We start from the raw sequence: 12,429 nt of genomic DNA, 5'->3' as shown, positions 1-12,429 counted from the left end.
AAGTACTGGTGGTCATATGTAGGAGTATGTTTGCGTAGGTTGGTCAGGGAAGAGCTGAAGAAGTGAGAGCATAAGCAATACAGGTTATTTGGGGATAGAAAAGATCATGGTAGCTTCCAGAAAATTGATGTTAAAAGAAACTTCAGACATGCAATATATTTTACTTTGGAATGGATTATAAAGTGCTTGTTGGTTTTGTATTACTAATATTTTCTGGATTAAGCGTAAAGATCAGTACTTTTGTATTGAGACTATTACTTAATCCCTGCACTTTTCTTGACAGTAGTAGAAGGAAATGGCCCAGAAGCATGGGGAAACTACATTGGAATTTAGTCCGTGGATAATTCATCAGCAAATAATCTAGGATTTGTTGTGTGCCCAAAATGAAACTTTACTAACAGATCATTTGTTTTTACCAAAATAATAAATGCTGTTGGTATATCAGTTGTAGCTAACACTAATATTAGTTTTTTCATTTCTAGCCTTTACATGTGGAATAGGCATTAAAGCAAGAACATGTACCATTTTAATTTTGAACTTTCAGGACTTTCAGAGACTACTATTTTTATGCTGATAATCATATGGAGCACAGGGTTTTTGTATTGGCTTTCATATGAAATTTTATGCCATTAAACAAATGTCTGAATAACACTGACGTGATTTTATTTGTAAATGAAATTCAAGCATTTTTTTAATGGCATGAAGGTTGAAAAGCTAGACTATAATTTCCGCTACAACCACAAATGAGAGTTTTTGTTTAAGTAAACTATGAGAATGACAAAAGATTCAACTTGAACTGCTTTTGTGGGGAGATGGGGAAAACCCTGAAAAACTTTAGCATTAAGGTCTTTACTTTTATTTAGTAAAGACCTGCCATTTGCTAGTAATATAGAAGCTATACATTTGTATAGTGGTTTACTAATTATAAAACTCTTAAATAGAATTTAAGAGAGGCAATTGAGTCAAAGAAATCTGTGAAACATTTTTTTAGAGTTAGGGTTTTATCTCTTTGTAGGTTACCACCACTATTCCACCTCTGTAGGGTATTGATTTTTTGTAGCATTTTCCCTTATGTCTCAAGTGCATTACTCCTCTTCCTTATTTTCTTTTTTTCCTCCTACCTCAGACTGATAGAAATAAAGTTTTATATGCTAAAAGCATGTGAAACCAAACCTCTCCTTTCTTCCCTACCTCCACTTGTGAGGAGAACAAATCTAAATTAACTTAGTTTATTCTTTTATGTGTTAATAGTTTTGGGGGGGTGAGGGGGGCAGTGCATGGTCCGAGAATCAAACCGGTTCACCTGCATGGAAGGGGAGCATTCTACCACTGAACCACTCATGTGCCCCTATGTGTTAATACTTTTAACTGTTCTTTCTCCCATACCTACTCAGGTAAAGAATTCACAATATCAAACTGGGAAAATAGGTGTGGCTATGTTTTAAATGTAAACACCATAAAGGAGAAGATCTCATCTGTCTAGAAACTTTTTAAATCCCAAATGCATCATACAGTGCCTGGCACACAGTGGTTGTTTAATAGGTATTTGTTTAACAAATGAATCATTGCTACCTACATCACTATGATTTACTCTCTAGGTATTTGAATTCTGGGTTGATGCCTAGCCCATTCAGTGTCAGTACCAAAAACTGCATCACATTCTGTATTACTTCTGAACTTGATCCATTTTTACTTCAGGCAAACTGGTTCTTCTTTTACTGACAGTTCTCTAGGCCATTGTTTTGACCCATGTAACATAGGCAGATGCTTCATGGGAAATACAATATGTGTATATATACCCTATTCTACTAATTAGCAAGGAAACACATTGCTTGGTTTGAAATGATTTATTCCTAGTGAACTTGTGTTGGGTCCTAAAAGTTACCACTTTACGACTTAATGTTTTAAAATTTTTGTCCTGAGGATTAATATCAAATATATTGATTTACAATTTTTAGAATCTTATCTGCCCCTCACCCCACTTTTTTTAACGTGATATAATTTACCCAACTTTTTTCTCCTCATGATTTCACAAACAGGACAGCTTTGTGATTATCTCTTAGATTCTTTCAATATTCTAAGTCAAAGGTTTTCAAACTTTTTGTTTCAAGTCCTCTTTACACTCTGACATAACATTAATGTCCCCAAATATTGGCTTTTGTTTATGAGGGTTATGTAAATACTTAGTATATTGGAAATTATAACATTTAAAATATTAATGTATTAATTCATAAAAAAGCCGTTTCATGTTAACATAACTAGTACATATTTTATGAGAAATAATTATTTTCAAAACATTTAGTGAGAAGAGTAGCTTTGTTTTACTTTTTTTTTGCAAATTTAAATCTGGTTTGACGGAAGACAGCTGGATTTTCATATCTGTTTTTGCATTCAGTCTGCTTGAAATGTTACTTGGTTTGAAACAGATGAACAAAATCCAGCCTCAGATAGATTAGTTGGAAAAGGGAGGAATGCATTTATTTAGAAATGCTTTTTGAGACGATGGCAGATACTATTCTTTGACATTGCACCAAAAGTGAACAAATGGCAGTTTCTAGAAGGTTAGTTGCAATGTAGAATCAGAAACCTATCAAGAAATTTGTATTGGGTTACATTAAAATCAGTCGGTAGGGCAGTGTGACGGTGGCTCCATGGCAGAGTTCTCGTTTGCCATACCGGAGACCCAGGTTCAAGTCTCACTGCCTGCCCATGAAAAAAAAGAAAAAATCAATTGGTCTACTTTGAACTTTGATATTTTTCTGTGCTTGATTTTGTAACATCATGCATTTATTTGGTGTTTGGAAAATACTGGTTCATTGAGTGAGAAAGATCTTCCAAATGTTAACAAATTTTATTATACAGAATTAAAAAATCATGTTTATTAATATCACTACCAGTATGTTAAATATTAAAAATCTGTCGAGCATAAATGGTAGGTATGTTTTCCAAAATTCTAATTTTCCCTCGAAAGCTTAAGTTTTATCTTTAGCAACAAATACCAGCAGTTATTTTCTTTGAAGTGACAGCTCATTTCATTCATTTTTGAGAAAATGCCTGCCAAATACCCAGTCTGCCACATACCCAAGTCTGAAAAAACATAGTTGAGCTCACAACGGGAAACAAGCTCATAAGTGCTTTCCCTTGAGACAATTATTTTTGTATCCCAGAAGTGTTTTGTGCACACTTCCATTTCTTCACACAAAATATCAAGAAGACATTTACTCAAGGGTCAGCATTTAAGAAAATAATTTTTACTGCTTCATCAAGGGCTGAATGAAATTTTGTTAAAAAAATTAAGAATGCATGACAATGAAGGGTGTGATTGTTAGTGCCTTGATTCATTCTGAGGTGCGGGCGCTTTTTCCCTTTTTTTTTTTTTCACTTGGCTTAGTGTATTATGAAAATAGTTTTAACCTCCCAGATTCCCAAAAAACATCTTAGTAACCCAAGGTGGTCTGCAGAATCCACTTGCACACTTTAAGAACTGTTGCCCTGAGCTCTCTATTTTAGTTTAGATTTAGAGTTAGCTCAAAGTAACAAAACCCTCAAAATAACAGCTAAAACAAGATAGAAATTTACTTCTCATGTAACAGTCTTGGGACCTGCTGTCCGGGACTGGTAAAATGATTATGTTCCAAAGTGGTTATAGCATTACATATCTTGCTTCATCATATATAGCCTTCATTTCAAAATAATTTCATGATCTAAGATGGCTCTTACAACATCAGCTATCACATAAATGTTCTATCCAGGAGGATGGAACAAAAAAGGAAGGAAAAGAGCATGCACCATCTTTTTAAAGTTTCCATATGACACTTACACTTATCTGTTTGTCATATCTCCATCACATGAACACATTGAACTGAAAAAGAAGCTTGGAAAGTCTCCAAGTGTATATCCAAAAATTGGAGAAGGAAAGGATATATTGGGGAACAATTAGCTGTTTGTCACGATCTATCTCTTTGGGTAGTTCATGCCTAACCTAAATATGGAAGACACTCACCCATCTAACCTTGGGGAATGAGCCCCAAGGTTCCATGCAGTGACTGTTTCCAAGCCTGGAAATGTACCATTCTCTTAAAGTGACTCATGGTATCTAATGGCCTAACAATGAAAAGATAAAAGTGTCTGGGGGTGGTGCAAGGATACTTCAGTGGTAAAATTTTCACCTGCCATGCGGGAGACCCAGTCCGTACACTTTCCAAAAAAACAAGTGAAACAAACAAATAAATAAACAGTGCTGCAATAATGGGATACGCACGTGGGAAAATAATGAAATGTGACCCCACCATACAACATACAAAGGAAAAAGAAACATAAAAGTGTCTGTTCCCACACACCCAGTAGACAATAACAATTTCCACTCTGAAATGGAAAGAATGGTTAATGTAATTCATTAGTTCCTTGCAGTAAACAAATCCACCTCTAAAACTACCTAGCCTAAAAGCTGAATAAAACATAGAATTCAAGTATTTGAAGGCAGTGAAAACATGCCTAAGCAAGACTCCAGAGAATAGTGAATGAACATTTTACAGGTTAATTGATTTCTGCCACGCTTGGAGCCTGGGGGGCATTAATTCTGGTTGAATGCAGGAGGCTGATGCTTTTGGTTTCTCACTTTCAAGGCTTCTAGGAAACAGAAACAGAATTTTGGGTAGCGATATGGAGGATCCATATCTCCATGTGGTAATTTCCTCTCAAAAGATTAGCAAAATTGTGTAGCAGTTTAGGACAGAAAACCAATTAAGCAAAAGCCTCATAAACATAAAAATTCAGGACCTAACAGAAGGAGCAGCTCTAGAGAATATCCTAGGCTATCACTAGAAAACTCTTGACTCCAGGGGTAAATCAAAGGTAGAATGAGCTTTATACCAAGATTTGCAACTCATCCCTGATTTAGCATGATTCTGGTTTGGATTAAGGTGATCACTCGATTGTCCTAGTAGAAAGAAGAATGAGCCCTCCTTGGAGAATGATATTACCAGACGCCTCTAAAATTTTTACACATAACACTTGTGATTAATTGAGTACTACTAGACATGCCAAAAGTCAAGACCACATGTCCAAAAACCAAGAGTGAAAAAAAGATACAAGAGAAACAGACCCATAGCTGATACAGATATTGGCGTTATCTAATAGTGATAAAATACCTAATTTTCCACTTTAGGACACTGGAAAAAAGAACAGAAAACTAAACCTAAACAGGGCAGGAGGAAGGAAATAATAAATACTAGAGTGGAAATTAATGAAAAAGAAAATATAAAAATAATAAAGGGAATGAAACCAAAAGCTGGTTCTTTGAAAAATCAACAAAATTGACAATCTTAGCTAGATTGAGGAAGGAAAAAAAGAGAATACTAGAATCACTAATGACAGAGGAGACATTAGTCTGACCTTACAGAAATAAAAGGATTATAAAGGAATACTATGAACAATTATATGTCAACAAATTAGATAAAAGATGAAATGGATAAATTCCTAGAAAGCACAGACTACTGTAACAGACTCAAGAAGAAATAGACAATCTGAATAGATTTATAACAAATGAAGACATTTAATTAATAAAAAAACTATTCACAAAATCCCAGCCCTGATGGTTTCACCAATGAATTCCACCAAATGTTTAAAGAATTAATAACAATTCTTCACAAACACTTTGACAAAAATAGAGGAGGGACAATCCTTAACTCATTCTGTGAGGCCAGTCTTACCCTGATAACAAAACCAGACTAAGAAATCAGAAGAAAACTACAGACCTCTTAAGAATATGATCTCTTAAGAATATGAACTAAAAACTTAACAAAATATTCCAGCATTACATAAAAAGAATTATACAATAAGACCAAAAGGGACTTATCCCAGGAATGCAAAGTTGGTTTAACATGTGAAAGGCAATTAATATAACAATCACAGCAACAGAATTTTAAAAGTCATATAATCATCTCAATAGATGCAGAAAAACATTTGAAAAAATCCAACACCATTTCATGTTCAAGCACAACATACTAGAAGTAGAAGGGAAATTCCTTAATCTGATAGAAGGCATCTATCTATGAAAACCCGTAGCTAACATCATACTTAAGAGTGAAACATGGGAGGCTCTCCCCTTATTATCAGGAATAAGACAAGGATGTCTGCTTTTGCTACTTCTATTAACATTGTACTATAGATTCTATCCAGGGTAATTAAGCAAGAAAAATAAATGAAAGACATCCAGAGCAGAAAAGAATTAAAGATAAATTCACCAATGACATCACTTGTATAGAAAATATCTTAAGAAGCCATTAAAAAACTTAGAGCTAATAAGTGAATTCAGTAAAATTGCAGAATACCATATCAATATACAAAAATCAATCAGGGGTGTCCATCGCGGATCCTCATTGTCCTGTTGATGTTGGGGCCAAACCCCGGGAGGATGGAGCCCCAGAGCCCGGCCTTGCTGGGGAAGGGGTGGGAGGGTATGGGGTGGGGACCGGCCATGTCGGAAGTGACCAGGATTCAGCGCTGGGGCACCAATTACTGGACAGGTGCCGACTTCAACTCTTGGGGTCAGCTGGTGGAGGTAATAGAAGAGTATCATATATTAGTAAAACATCTACAAAAAGAGGCCCAAGCTCAACATAATAATCCCAAATTCATAGAACGAAAGTCCTGAGGAATATTCTTACATATAATAAAGAATCCCCATTTGATGCTCAGCCTGTCCCATTAAGAAGAATTTTAGCACCTGGTGAAAAGAATTTAGAATTTGAAGAGGATGAAGAAGAGGGAGGTGCTGGAGCTAGGTCTCCTGATTTCTTTCCTGCTAGAGTTCATGGTACTTTATTACCAAGGTTGCCCTCAGAACCAGGTATGATGTTACTCACTTTTAGAATTGAGAAGATTGGTTTGAAAGATGCTGGGCAGTGCATTGATCCCTACATTATAGTTAGTGGGAAGGATCTGAACAGCATAGATTTTAACTCCTGTGCAGGATACTCCTGTGGCTTCAAGGAAAGAAGATACATATGTTCATTTTAATGTGGACATTGAGCTTCAGAAGCATGTTGAAAAATTAACCCAAGGTGCGGCTATTTTCTTTGAATTCAAACACTACAATCCTAAGAAAAGATTTACCAGCACCAGGTGTTTTGCTTTCATGGAGGTGGATGAAATTAAACCTGAGCCAATTATTATAGAACTATACAAAAAACCCATCGACTTTAAAAGAAAGAAATGGCAGTTATTGACCAAGAAACCACTTTATCTTCATCTGCACCAAACTTTGCACAAGGAATCATCCTGACATGAATGTCATGTTAACTTCTGTGAATTTTACCATTCAGTAGAAACCATCATAGCTCTTTGTAGCCTACATATCCTCCAGTGAGCAGAAAGCAAGCCATGCCCATGCCAGTAGGCCAGAGTAAGTCTGAAACTCAGATGTACCACAGAATTTTAAGTCCAGCACATCACTGACATATAAGACAGCTTTGGATATCGGGCTTAGTATAGATTTGGAGACATGTTTTTACTTTTCTATTAATTGTGCAATTAATAGTCTATTTCTAATTTACTATGATTCCTACCCTGCCTCTTAGAACAACACTGTTGTGGGTAGGTAGGGCATGTTCATTTTTAACCTCAATACAGCAAAAAGAATGTGCTAGTTTACACATCTGCTCACTTTTTTGGTTTTGAGTTAACTTCCAACTTTGGGTTGCTATGGGTAGGATAATATGAAACTGCCTTGAAAAGAATTAATTGGACCAGTTATGCTGTCTAAGAAGGTCAGTTAGTAAATTTATAAGCTGTTCCTCAGAGATGGCTTAAAGTCATCCTGATCTGAGTGTTCCTGCCTAGAAATTGGGTACCTTGGCCAGATCAGTGTCCCCTGTGGGTGTGTGACCCAGATTGTAGGAGGATTTTTCCAGATGACCAGACTGTTTTTTGAAAAGTGAGCATATTTTAGTAATGATTATTAGCTGTTCTTCTACATCATAGCTTGTTCTGATAATGATTCTAGGATTCATGTTGGAATCATCTCAAAATAATTACAAATTTTTTATGAGCATTCAGCCACCATAAAGTAGCTGACAGGTGGTTTTATAATGCCTACTAAATCATGTAACCTAAACATAATGCACCAGATGCTGACAAGATACTGCAGGAATAACTGCAGTTTTTCTGACAACTGATTGTGAAACCTTAAAACCTGCACACCTCTTCCTATGGTGAACAGTATCTGGAAGGATACTCTATTTTCCTATCTGATATAGGTAGATAGGTTGCCATTTATTTCTCATTTAGATACATTGACATTCAACCATATGAACATATGCAGGTCATTAGCTTATAATTTGACTATTTACATTACTTTTGACTAAATAAAACTTTCATAGTATACATGAGGTGGATATTTGATGCACAGAACTTTGTTTCATGGTGGGCTTTCTGTGGGTTAGATGTAAACCCACATATTTTAATATTCACTGTTTCAAATGAACAATGCTAGCACAAGAGGAATGCAGTGTCAATACTTGGCCTATTTTTAAACTTGTGTAACCCTAGTTATACAATTCAATATGTTTGCTTTTTAAATTAAGTAACCATGGCAAGTTGTTTTGCCCTTGCAATTCAAGAGATCTAGTCTTTACTTTCAGTTGTCTGTTAGGTCAATTCTGTTTACTAGATGGATGTTAAGAAAAACTATATGTAGTTTTTATCTACGGTATGGACAGATGAGTAAAAAATATGGGTTAAAAATAAATAAATAATAGGGGGAACAAATGTTAAAATAAATTGAGTAAATTGAAATACTAGTGATCAATGAAAGGAAGTGGTAAGAGGTATAGGAAAAAAAACAGGGGGAGCAAAGGTTAAAATATATTGGGTAGATGGGAACACCAGTGGTCAATGAGAGGGAGAGGTAAGGGACATGGTATGTATGAGGTTTTTCTTTTTATTTCTTTTTCTGGAGTGATGCAAAGGTTGTAAAAAATGATCATGGTGATGAATATACTACTATGTGATGTAATTGTGAGCCATTGATTGTACCCCATGTGTTCTGGTTTACTAGCTGCTGGAATGCAATATACCAGAAACAGAATGGCTTTTAAAAAGGGGAATTTAATAACTTGGTAGTTTGCAGTTCTAAGGCCGAGAAAATGTCCCAATTAAAACAAGTCTATAGAAATGTCCAATCTAAGGCGTCCATCCAGGGAAAGATACCTTGGTTCAAGAAGGCTGATGAAGTTCAGGGTTTCTCTCTCTCAAGTGAGAAGGCACATGGCAAACACAGTCAAGCCATCTCTCTCAGCTGGAAGGGCACATGGCGAACACAGTGTCATCTGCTAGCTTTCTCTTCTGGCTTCCGGTTTCATGAAGCTCCCTGGGAGGCGTTTTCCTTCTTCCTCTCCAAAGGTCGCTGGCTTGTGGACTCTCTGCTTCATAGTGCTGCAACTTTCTCTGCTCTCTCTGAATCTCCTCCATTCTCCAAAATGTTTCCTCTTTTATAGGACTCCAGAAATGTATCAAAGACCCACCCAAACGGGTGGAGACATGTCGTCACCTAATCCAGTTTAACAACCACTCTTGACTAAATCACATCATCCAGTGACATGATCTGATTCCAGTTTCAGACATACAGTATTGAATAGGGATTTTGATTAAAACATGGCTTTTGTAGGAGACATACATCCTTTCAAACCAGCACACCATGTATGTTTGTATGTTAAGAATGCTCGTGTTTGTATGTTGCTTTGGTTTGTCAATAAAACAACAACAACAAAAAGACGCCATATGTGCCTGAAAGAGTTCTCAACTAAATCTTGTCTTGTCTCTTATCTTAGTTGGATTAATTCCAAATTCTAAAATGGTTTAATCCACAATAGTACTAGAGAATGAAGGATTTGCTTTAAAAAATCACTTTGTTGTTCACTCAACATTTATACTGTCAGTTGTCAGGGCCCTAGATGGTGAGCAACTCAAGGGGCAAGAACCATATTTCCTCCACGTCATACAAATTTTCTAAGGTGCTTGGCAGCACCCTGTACCCATTGGAGTACTCAGTACCTTTTATTTGATGTAGCTGAGGAGACCTATGAAATAATCCCTTAAAAAATCTATTGAAATGTAGCAAAACTAAAAAAAAAAAAAAAAATCAGTCAGGCTTCTATATGCTAACAATAAACAATCTGAAAATGAGAGTAAGAAAATATTTCCATTTACAATATACTTCATCAGCCTTCTTGAACCAAGTGCAAAATTTATAGTCTGAAAACTCAAAACTTTGAAAGAAATTTAAGGTTAAAAAAAAGGAAAGTCACCCCATGTGCATGAATTAGAAGACTTAAAATCGACAAGAGGACAATAATCCCCAAATTAAACTACAGACTCAATGCAATCCCTATCATAATTACAGCTGAATTCTTCGTTGTTGTGTTGTAGGGATTATTTCTTGTTCTGGATATTAAACTCTTATATGATTTCCAAATATTTCACTTATTTTTTTTTTTGCACTTTGCAAATTTGGGTGTTTTTATTAGAATGACATAATAGTTTAAAAATAACCTCTTTTCAGCTCTTTGTGGCCTTTTTGGAATTGTTAAATGTATAAACAATTATCCTCTTCATGACAGGATTTTTTTCTTGGTTCAATAAATGTTTTTGAATACATTCTGTAGGTTTTCTTTGCACTTTCTTGATAATGTCCTCTGATGTTCAAACGTTTTTAATTTTAATGAAGTCCAATTTATCTTGTTTTTCTTTTGTTGTTTGTGCTTTTGGTGTCTTATCTAAGAATCCATTGCCTAATATAAGGTCCTTGAGATTTTCCCGTATGGTTTCTTCTCATAATTTTTTTTTTCGATTTATTTAAGCATTTTTTATTGTGAGATATATACACAGAAAAGTGATAAATGTCAAAGTACAGTTTAACAAGTAATTATAGAACAAATTTCAAAGTATAGTATGGGTTACAGTTTCATAATTTCAGATATCCTTCTGGCTATTCTAATACACTAGACATTAAAAAGTAATATCTATATAATGATTCAGTAGTTATAAGTCCTGACCTCTCCGTTACACCTCCTCCCACCCATTTGGTCCACCTCTCAATCTTCAGTGGTATCTGTGCAATGACCATTCTCACTTCTTCATGCTGAAAAGGAATGCTGACTTCATGGAGTGGGGGTGGGGTGGGACAATCTGCTTTTTTTTTTTTAACTTTTTTTATTAATTAAAAAAATTAACAAACAAAACATTTAGATATCATTCCATTCCACATATACAACCAGTAATTCTTAATATCATCACATAGTTGCACACTCATCATTTCTTAGTACATTTGCATCAATTTAGAAAAATAAATAAAAAGACAACAGAAAAAGAAATAAAATGATAATAGAGAAAAAAAGACTATACATACCATACCCCTTACCCCTTGCTTTTATTTACCACTATTTCAAACTGAATTTATTTTAACATTTGTTCCCCCTATTATTTATTTTTATTCCATATGTTCTACTCTTCTGTTGATATAGTGGCTAAAGGGAGCATCAGACATAAGGTTTTCACATTCACAGAGTCTCATTGTGAAAGCTATATCATTGTTCAATCATCATCAAGAAACATGGCTACTGGAACACAGCTCTACATTTTCAGGCAATTCCCTCCAGCCTCTCCACTACATCTTGAACAACAAGGTGATATCTACTTAATGCATAAGAATAACCTCCAGGGTAACCTCTCCACTCTGTTTGGAATCTCTCAGCCACTGACACTTAGTCTCATTTCACTCTTCCCCCTTTGGTCGAGAAGGTTCTCTCAATCCCGTGATGTTAATTCTCAGCTCATTCTAGGGTTTTTCTCAGTCCCTTGATGCTGAATCTCAGCTCATTCCAGGTTCTCTGTCCCACGTTGCTAGGAAGGTCCACACCCATGGGAGTCTGTCCCACGCAGAGAGGGGGAGGGTGGTGAGACTGCTCGTCGTGTTGGCTGGAGAGAGGGGCCACATCTGAGCAACAAAAGAGGCTCTCTTGGGGGTGACTCTTAGGCCTAAATTTTAAGTAGACTTGTCCTATCCTTTGTGGGGTTAAGTTTCATGTGAACAAACCCCAAGACTGGGGGCTCAGCCTATAGCTTTGGGTGTCCACACTGCTTGTGAGAATATCATGAATTCAACTTGGGGAAGTTGAATTTCTCCCCACTCTCACCATTCCCTGAAGGGGGCTTGCAAATACTTTTCCAGTCACTGATCAAATCATTCTGGGATTCATTGGGGGATCACTCTGGACAAACCAACAAAATCTCATGTGCTACCTGAGATTCCAAGTACTTATGACATGCAATCAAACTATCTACATGAGCTATATTAGGAAATGCTCTAGTCAAAATCTAAATTTTGTAACAAATAAACATTTTTTGCTTTAGTCTCACACATAAGGTGAC

The 12,429-nt window shown here is 35.9% G+C and overlaps 1 pseudogene; it reads left to right on the top strand.

Annotated features, from left to right (window-relative positions):
- The first annotated feature begins 6,478 nt into the window (after positions 1–6,478).
- Positions 6,479–10,457, top strand: LOC143686494 (axin interactor, dorsalization-associated protein pseudogene; annotated as a pseudogene).
- The last annotated feature ends 1,972 nt before the right edge of the window (positions 10,458–12,429 follow it).

This window comes from Tamandua tetradactyla, chromosome 6 (genome assembly GCF_023851605.1).
Source record: "Tamandua tetradactyla isolate mTamTet1 chromosome 6, mTamTet1.pri, whole genome shotgun sequence".
NCBI lineage: Eukaryota > Metazoa > Chordata > Mammalia > Pilosa > Myrmecophagidae > Tamandua > Tamandua tetradactyla.
The sequence above is the reverse complement of the archived record's forward strand: the minus strand, read 5'-3'. Positions and strand labels throughout refer to the sequence as shown.